Source organism: Tamandua tetradactyla, chromosome 24, assembly GCF_023851605.1.
Source record: "Tamandua tetradactyla isolate mTamTet1 chromosome 24, mTamTet1.pri, whole genome shotgun sequence".
NCBI classification, from domain to species: Eukaryota; Metazoa; Chordata; class Mammalia; order Pilosa; family Myrmecophagidae; genus Tamandua; species Tamandua tetradactyla.
The window spans coordinates 54877509-54887196 of NC_135350.1; the positions used below are offsets into that span (position 1 = coordinate 54877509).

A 9688-nucleotide genomic window follows, 5' to 3' on the forward strand; every position below is an offset into this window, starting at 1 on the left:
ATAAGGGTCCTAGAAACCTGGCAAGCCTTCTGCTGCCAAAGGAATGTCCATTAATAGAGTTTCAGGCCAATGAGAAGGGTTTGAGGCAGAAAGTCCCTCACTCTTCCAGTCGTTCGTATGGCTTGCCACCTGCCTGATCTACTTCTACTAAGCTGTGAGCAGAGCTGCAGGGAAGTGGGCAATTTTTAGAAGATTATTTTGTTCTCTGGATGCTCTCTTTCCTATTGCCTTGTGCAGTCAGATGACTTAGGAAATTAAAGAGGCCACTCCAATGTAAATGTCTTATTATTCATCTCTACTTAGACTTGATGCACACCCTAGTAGTAATTTAGTAATAAATATGATTAGAGAAATTAGTCACTTGATTTCCTATTTACAAAAACAGAAAGGGTGGCATCAGTCTACCCAGTTCAATGCATTGAATATCTAATTGAAAAAAAATTGACATCTATTGAGCACTTATTCTGTGCCAGTCACTGTTTTAATTATTTTACATGCATTAAGTCATTTAATCTGTTTAATAACCTATTCCTAAGTAAAAGAGATAATAACTAATTTTCTCAGTAAAATTAGTCTGTCACTAAACTATTTACAGATCTGAGATTCCCACCCAGACATCAGGTCCCACAGCCCATCACTTATCCACCACCACACTCTGTGCCTATCATGTAAAAGTTACTCTTTCCAGAGACATCAGATTCTTGGGGCATCACAGGGATGTTTTGGTGTATTCCTGGTATTCTTAACATTTGGGTTTTCTCCTTTTCCTCAGACCAGAAGGGTGCAGAATTAAAATCTAATGGATCTTTGTACTATCTGGGTTCACAGTTCTTAGAATCCTAAACTTCAACATTTGTAAGAAAGAGGAAGCAAAAGAATGCTGAAGCCAGCTCCTTTGGAAGCACAGCAGGTAAGAAAAAGCCAAGTTATTTGTACCTAAATTTATCGCTCAGTGACATGTAGTCTGGTGTTGAGCATAACCACATCAGCTGGCACACATATTTGAGAGACAATGCTGGACTAAACACATTGCATAATGTCTCACAGCGATGGCACCAGCAGCCATCCCTTTTACCTGGGCTATTCGGTAATAGTCTGCAGTGACCTTTAAGGATCTGACCACAGGCCACTCATTTACGGACTGGAACTAGAGTTTGGCTCATGGACCAGCCATTGAAATAGGGCAGATGCGAGCAGAGCTGCCCTTGTTTTGGACAGTACAGAATTTTCTTGTTTACATATCTCATTGTATTAATATCTACTGTTGCTTTAACAAAATGCAAAAATAGTGGCTTAAACAATACAAATGTGTTATTTTACAGGTCTGGAGGTCATATGTCTGACGTGAGTTTCATTGGGTTAAATCCAGATTGCTGGCAGGCTGCATTTCTTTCTGTAGGCTCTTGGGGAGCATATATTTCCTTGCACATTTGTATTGTCAGCAGAATTCAGTTCCTTGGGGTTGTAGACCTAAGGTACCCATTTCTTCCCTACATTTCAATTGAGGGTCATCTCCAATTTCTAGAAGATCCCCACAATCCCTCCCTCCACCTTCAAATTTAGTCATAGAGGATAGAGTTCCTTTCATGTCACATATCTCACTGACCTTTGTCCCATCCTTTCTGACCCTTCTTCTGTCATTACATATCTCTCTGACCACAGCCAGAAAAGATTCTCTGCTTTTGAGGATTCATATAATTACATTCAATCCACCCATGTTAACAAGGACAATCTCCTCATTTCAGTCTCATCTTAACCTAAAAGTCATCTGTAAAGTCCCTTTTGCCATATAGGGTGGCATCTTCACAGGTTCCATGCATTTGGATGTGGACATATTTGGGGGGCATTATTATTGTAACCTCACTCAGTTTTGGAGCTGAGTTAAGATGGTACAAGGAAGAATAAGGAAGGGGAAGAAATGAGGCTGCTTGTGTGTGTGTACGCACTTGCATGTACACATACATACATACAGATTGTCATTATGTCTAGACAGCTAACTTTTTTTTTTTTTGCACGGGCAGACATCAGAAATCGAACCCAGGTCTCTGGCATGGCAGGTGAGAACTCTGCCTGCTGAGCCACCATGGCCCTCCCTAGATAGCAAACTTTTTAAAGCTTCCAATTACAGCAACAAAAACTTTAATAAGAAAGCATTTAAGCACTGTGATAGTGCTGCAAAGGAGAGCCTGCTTTTCCTGATTCTCTCTTCTTTAAATTTTCTGGATTCTAATCCACTTCGTATGCATGGAGAAATTAATTCCATGCCACACTTGCTGAGTCCAAGTGCAGAGAAAACAAACTTACTCCTACTTCTAGGTGCAATAGTCCTCAACTGAGACAATTAGATGGACCACTTTCTCTGAGTTGATTTGTCTGTGGAGGGAAAAAGTTCAATGAATTTAATTGATTGTTTAGTTGAGTGAAGAATATTAAACTTAAGTCCATTGCATTTCTATATAGCTTTGGAAAGTATCTTGAATATAGAATAGAAATTTGTTATTTTAGGTTGTCATTTTTCAAAATCTAAGAATATTTGAACAAATACTAGGTATAAGTACTAAAAGCCACTTAGTGCTCCAACACTGCATAATTTAAGCATGAAGAAGATTAAAAAAATATATGGCATGGTAACTGTGCAAATTTACCATGGAGTACAAAATTATTATGAGCCCAGGCAGAAAGAAAGTGCAATCTACAGAAGAGAATATTATACTTGAGTATTTTGTGCTATAGAAAAATATAAGGACATAATCTAATAAAACAAGTGAAAAATATGAAACAACAGAAAAATGAGATAGAGAAATATCATGCAAACCAAAAAATGTCTAAATATGCTAACAATTACAAGACTCCCATTAGACATGGTTGAAAGTCAAATAAGTGGGTTGAAGCAAAATTTGAGATAACCATATTGAATAGAGAGAGAAAATACATAGAATATGTCATTTGTCTCCTGGAAATAGAGGACATTTTAGTTCTTCTTTTCCAGTCTGTATGTCTTTTATTTATTTTGCTTGCCTTATTGCACTAGCTAGGACTTTCAGACAACTGTTGAACAGGAGTTGTGAGAGACATCTTTGCCTTGTTCCCTAACTTGGGGAGTGTTCGTTCTTAGATTTCTGCCACTTCTCAATTTCTTCTGTGATGACAGGGTAGTATGTTCACAAAGCTCAAGCCTTAGTGTTCATCCATATTTTGCAGATGTAAAACTATGTCATATTCAGAAGAAAACACTTTTTCCAAAGTCCCTTTCTGATCATTCTACATATTTCAGACCAAATACGCATTAATTTGAAAATAGGAGATAAGATAGAGATTCATGTTAGTGCTTTTCAGAAAAATCCAAATGATTTTTTTGTGTGTTTTATAAGCATATTGAAGAGAAGTATATCTGAAGATAATCACCTGCTTTTATTTTATTCATTAGAAATCATATGCAAGCTATTTCACTTTTTCCCCTCATTGCAAGAACTCTTGATATATTAAAAAATCCTTATAAGCTCTCAAACAGTCAATCTCTCAATATGCTGCCATAAAGCCTTTTTTATACTATCTCTTCCCACTTCTTGACCATCGAAGGTGTGCAGACATGGAACTGAAGGATTCAATAACCAGGACTCACGCAAAGTGGCAAGTAGTCCCAGGGACTGCTGTACTAGCTGGGTATGCGCCATCTGTGGTCACTGTGAACTAACTGCGACTGCTCAACGGTGAAGAAAATACTGGAGCCATTTTTAGAAACATATTTATGCTGTTAACTTCTGCAGGAAGTTTCAGTTTAGTGATTTTTTGTTTGTTTGTTTGTTTTTTCTGAGTTTTGGTAATTTTGCTATTTATATCTCTGTCCTAGGCTCTGAAGAGTAGATGTAATTGTTCTTTTCTGCTGCAAGATGAAACAGGCTTCTACAGAAAAGATGAAGTAGTTTTCATGTATTATTTTATCTGCTATTGCTAGCAAATGTTTCTTCCTCCTCTCTACTGTTTTCCAGTTGCTTGAAAAATGGCCCACTTTTAGTTACTCCTTTTAAATTATTTCATATGACATTCCTTTTATCTACATTCCTTATTCTTATACCACCCTGCCTGTTGGTCGTTCTTTTAACCAGCTTCATTCCATCAGAAGAGGCAGAATAAGAAGTGTAATAGTGCAGTTTTTATATTTTTTTGCTCTAAAACAACAACTGATTAATTAAATAATTATTTAAATCAAAGGACTCAGCCCAAACCACTGTATATCCATAACAACTCATGCATTCATCAATCATTCATTCATTAACACTTGTATGGAGAACTTAATACATGTTGGACACCATTCTTCAGTGCTGGAGACACTTTAATAAGTTCCAATAATGATAACAATAATAATAAACCTTAACTCTCGAAAAACTTAGAGTGGGAGGCAGAAACATAAGAAATTGACCAAAAAGAAATGTTATAAATATTGTAATAACATTAGGAACAATGTGATATGAATGCAAAGAGAATCAAGATTATTGTTACTGTAAAGCCTAACAAAATATCATTGAACAAGAGAAACATCTCAATATTTATAAGTTTCTAAAATGTGCAGGATGGCATACCAATCCCAGGATACAGAAATACAGCCACACCATCAATTGCATATAATTTTTAATTAAATGGAATATCCTAATGACATTTGTCCTTTGCAGAATTAACATCATAAAGTAATAATTTCATATAAAAGAGAACACATTTTAAATATAGGGACCAGTGCAACATAGGACCTGAGAATCCCTGGAATTCAAAACTGTCAGAAGTTGTCAAACTTTGCTGGAAATAATAGTTTCCGTTACAGACTGCAACTTTTATAGCATCATTTCCATTAAGTGTAATCAATATACTTTTATCATCACAGCATGTTGCGCATGTAGTTACTGCTCAGAAGTTTTATTCCAAGAAAGAACACTTATGTGAATGTTACGGAAGTCCCCAAACTTCAAATGGACACAAATATAAATCCAAGATTGTATGTAAAGCATGGAGTAATTTCAATGTGATTGCTCAGTTAAGCAAATGCTAGAGGAGAGAGGTCCTGAAAACTTCATTTAGGAAAAAGACAATTCTCTTTTTTTTACAGGAAAGACATTGTGATCTAAAAGTCACTACCATGGTTCCATAAAAGCAGCAGTGTACACACCGAGTCCAACATTGTAAATAAAAGGTACTTTGAAGACCATTGATAATTGAACTCTATCAGCTAACCATCTATCTCTAACTACCTATCTTTTGATATCTAGCTGGCTAGCTAATTAATTAAAACTGTGTTTATAAATTATGGGATGTATAGCACTGTACTAAAACCCCGTCCAAATATCCTGGGCTTTTGCTTGATTTTTGTTTGACATCAGTCTATATAACCTGCAAATCACCTTGAGGCAGAATTACATTATCTGTTGGCTTTGGTAGCATTAGATTCCTTTCAAGGAGCTCCTCTCATTACCAGGAATGAACACGGTTATACTTATTGTCAGAACGTCCAGAACCTTGCTATGAGCACATCCCTAATTTCTTGTTCAAACAAACATACCGTATGGTTTGTTTGATGTCTTTTCCCATGACTACATTCTCACAGGTGAAGGCTGATATCAGTGAAACCTTTCTTACAAGTAGCTCTCTTTGGTTATAAAAACATCGTATGTTTCTTAACAAGCAGGTATGTTGGGGGTCTTGACAGTTCCTTTTTTATTTTTACTGTTAAAATAAATGTACTCCAGGAAAACATTGGCTGTTCAGAATGAAAAATAAATTCCCTTCCCTCCCAGCCCCTCATTCCAACAAATCTTCAGATACAACCACTTAGTAATTTATGTTTCCATTCAGCTAATTTCTTTTCTTATATTGGTATATGTGTATACCCTTGTTGTTTTTTTTTAATTTGTAAACACAAACAGGATCATCCTTTACTGTTCTGAGAGTAGGAGTTTTATCCTGATGAGGAGAAAACAAAAGCAAATTCAACATTTCACCCTTGTAATTTGTTTAGAAAGCATTTCAGAGCTTTGGGGTTTGAGGGCTCAATTAAGTTGTTCAGGAAATAAACTGTCAAATGTGATACTGTAACTTTCCTGATTCACAGAGCAAGGACTTGGAAGCCAGTCTGCCTGGCTGGAAGCGTGGTTGCCTTAAGTTTTTGTGCCTCAGTTTTCAAATGTGAAAAATGGAGCTATAATGCCACCTATTTCAAGTGGCTTTTGGGCAACTAAGTGACTTTATATCTCTAAAGTGCATAACATAGTTATTGTACCATCCTAGATACTATATTTTAAAGATAGTAATTACTATTATTATGATTCACTGGCTTCCTGTGGCTCTAGGTCCTAAACCTATAAAATGACGAATAAGGCTCTCAGGCTCTGCCTCCTTGTCTTATTAGACCATTTCCTATTTACTGTCTGCCCTTAAATTCTTGAAATGGGCTGGGCTTCATCTGCCCTTCTTGTCTTCCCTTCATTCCACCACACCCTTCTCTTGGTACCTCCTTTCATCCTTATGTTTCAGTTGAAAATTTACTCTCTGAGAAAAGTTTTTCAGACTAAGTAATATGACCTATTATTAAATGTGACCTATTATTAAAGTAATCACATATTCTATCATCCAAACTGGAACACTTATGAGAACAAAAGGAGGCAACACTAGTAAGGATTCTAGGAAAAGAGGCAAAAACTATAGCTGACTCAAGCAAACTGCAACACACATCCTTTCAACCTATAACACCTCTTTTACAGCACCAATTACAATTTTATTCAATGAATTGTATAATTTATTGTTAATGTATTATTTTTTTCTGCTAGACTGTAAGTAGCATAAGAATAAGTGTGTATTTTATTCACCACTCTGCCTGCAGCACCTAGCATGGTGTCTTGCACATAGTTGACTGGATGAATGAGTAATAAATAGTCTTTGCTGTATTAAAATCAAAGTAGGACCCACACTATGCCATTCCAAGCCAGTTATGTGACTTTTCGCTCATTTCAACCAATCGTTAATTTAACTTCCTTCCATCCAATGGCTTAGCTTTTGCCTAAGACTTACTTTGAGGTGGTGGCAAATCCATCATGGTGTGATTCCAGAGTAAGTCTTGAACTCTTGCGTTGTGTAATTACTGTTGACAGTTTTCTTATGCTTTTGGTTTGCAAAGCTGCATCAGTGTGTATGTGTCTGCAGCAGTTAGTTAATGTGGCCTCTGTTATTTGTACAACAGTAGGGACCTGGACAAAGGACAGCACATTCTGGGACCATGTGTCCTTGAAGGAGTGACTCAGGCAACATACCTATGTATATGAAAATAAACGTAACAGAGAAATTACAACTGCTGAAAAAGAACTAACATTTCAATTAGGTTGCTATCTATATCGAAGTAATGATAAGATGGTTGGTTATACTCAAGTATGTCCTAATGTTAATTAATTAATAACTAGTATCGAGTAAAAACCACAATAAAAATATTCAAAATTTATAAAATATACATTATTTATTTGCTTGATTCTCTGCATTGCCAAGCTATTACATCTAAGTAGGTAATATTTCAACAATGGTAGTTTCCATACTTTGACTCTTTGTAGATTGCCGTGGATGCTTTGTCTGACTCACTCATTTAGGAGGGTTAGGTATGTAGACTCTTCCTGGATCACATTCCATGGGTTATATGGCAAGTCACACACTCCACTGAACAGGAAATTGGATCAGTAAATGGGAACCGGTTAGAGAATGGAGCATAAGCTTGCAATTAGCAACAATATCTTTCTGTGTTTCTGGACGTCCCTGACCCAACACCATTTCATTAACCTTCGCTGGACTGAAGTCATATTATAATTTTATGTAAATTTCAGTGCAAGAATTTAATTAAATTCCAGAAGCATCTCTTTCATCACCATAGCATGCTAAAGTGTTCCTTTAAAAACCCTTTAAAAAATCTTAATTACTGCTTCTAGAGACGTTTATACATTCCATTCTTGTAACTGATTCATTCACTTATTAAGCAAGATCTTATAACCTCCTAGGTGTAATGGAACAATAAAATTTAATAATGAGAAAAAGGAACTTCAGTTTCTTTGATTTCCTCCTATTATAAAGGCCAAATTAGAGGTCCATTTTCTGTCACTATCTACCGTTTCTTCATTGACATTTTAGTGCCAAGTTTCCTAGGAAGAAATAATTATCTGATCTAATTTTCTCTTTCTTTGAGAAGTTTCAGGGATCAAAAACAAGTTCTGGTTGGTCATCTACTTTTCATGTTTCCCAGATGTCACCTTTAGCTTCTGAGAGAGTATAAAACAATATTCTTGGATTCGCTACACCCAATAAAATCTTAACCAGTTACATTTCTTTATCATTTTTCTTCTTTGTGATCTGAATATAAAACACCTCAAAAATCATAAACTGACAAGTAATTGTTTAGAGTAGTTATTAAATTTTTTTGTAATTATGACAAAATGTGACACATTTATTAATAATGCAAGTTTTTTTCTTTATATTCAAAATGATCCTGATGATCAATAATTCACTTAATTGGTAAACATGTTTTTCCTACTGAATAGACCTGGAATTTAATCTCTTTTTATATACCAACAAAATATCCTAACAATTCTTAGGGAAAAACAAATGGATTGATCCGCTGATAACCTTAATATATAGGCTTAGTGTTAAAAGTTATCTCTATTTTTATCTCCTTTCTAGCCATTCTTGCCTGGCCTAACTATGTCTCCATTTGAAGAGCAGAAGAATCATGATTCCTTAGTTTTTGTCTCCACCATTACCATGAAACATAAAGAATGGGAGTGGAGGTGGATTGGAAAAGAAAACAAAGGTGAAGGAAAATGAAACTAAAACCAAATTTCCCTCTTACTAATTTCTTAGTCACGTTCATTTTTAAAATTTCATTGGAATAAGGGTTTTTAGCTTCCTTACCAATTTCAGTTTCTTCTCATAGAATACCGCCAAGAAGTGGTTTCAGATTTAATTTTCAGCTGTTAATTTCCATTGAAGCTTTCCATGTACAGTTGAAAGAACATTTCCTTTTTGCAATAGGGTAGAAGCAATCATCCAAGAATTTTAATGTACCTATATTAAACCTACTGACAAGTAACTATGTCAACTTAAAGAATTTTGGTAAGTTATCACCATTCCCTCTGTTTTAAAATAATTAAATAGTTACCAGGAAAACAAATATAGGATGTATGTGTATTTTTTCCTAACCAATTATTTCTCTCTACTTTCTGCAAGAAATAATTTCTTTTATTCGGCTTCAAAAGCCCATATATTCTTAAAAAAAGACTGGCAGCAGAAAATCTAGAACTTATCTTTGACATAAATTGAGTAGCTTAGGAATTACAGTTTCCATGAGATTGTAAGAGAAAAGATTATCTTAAGGAAGTATCATCAAGTTGTCAGATAGTTCACTATGTTATTAACACTGTAAGCATTAAATACGTATAACTCTTCTTGATTCCCCTGAACCCTCATGGGCTGACCTTATTCTCAGAGATTTGGGCACTTCTTTTCATGACTACAGTAATTCTTTCAAACTAAAGTTTCCCAGCAAATTTTAACCGGATTGTAGAGCTTGCTTACATGACTGGAAAGAGTATACGTCCTAAACAAAATGCTGTTTATTTGCTATTATAGGTCAGGTATAAAAAGAGCATTCTGGATTTTTTTGTTAAGCTTA

General features: G+C 35.4%; 1 long non-coding RNA gene across 1 annotated transcript; it reads left to right on the top strand.

Moving 5' to 3' along the window:
- The first annotated feature begins 778 nt into the window (after positions 1-778).
- LOC143668022 (uncharacterized) lies at positions 779-8853 on the top strand. Its single transcript, XR_013168247.1, has 3 exons — positions 779-910; positions 5099-5182; positions 8698-8853. It is a non-coding gene; the product is annotated as an uncharacterized LOC143668022 (long non-coding RNA).
- Positions 8854-9688: the final 835 nt, after the last annotated feature.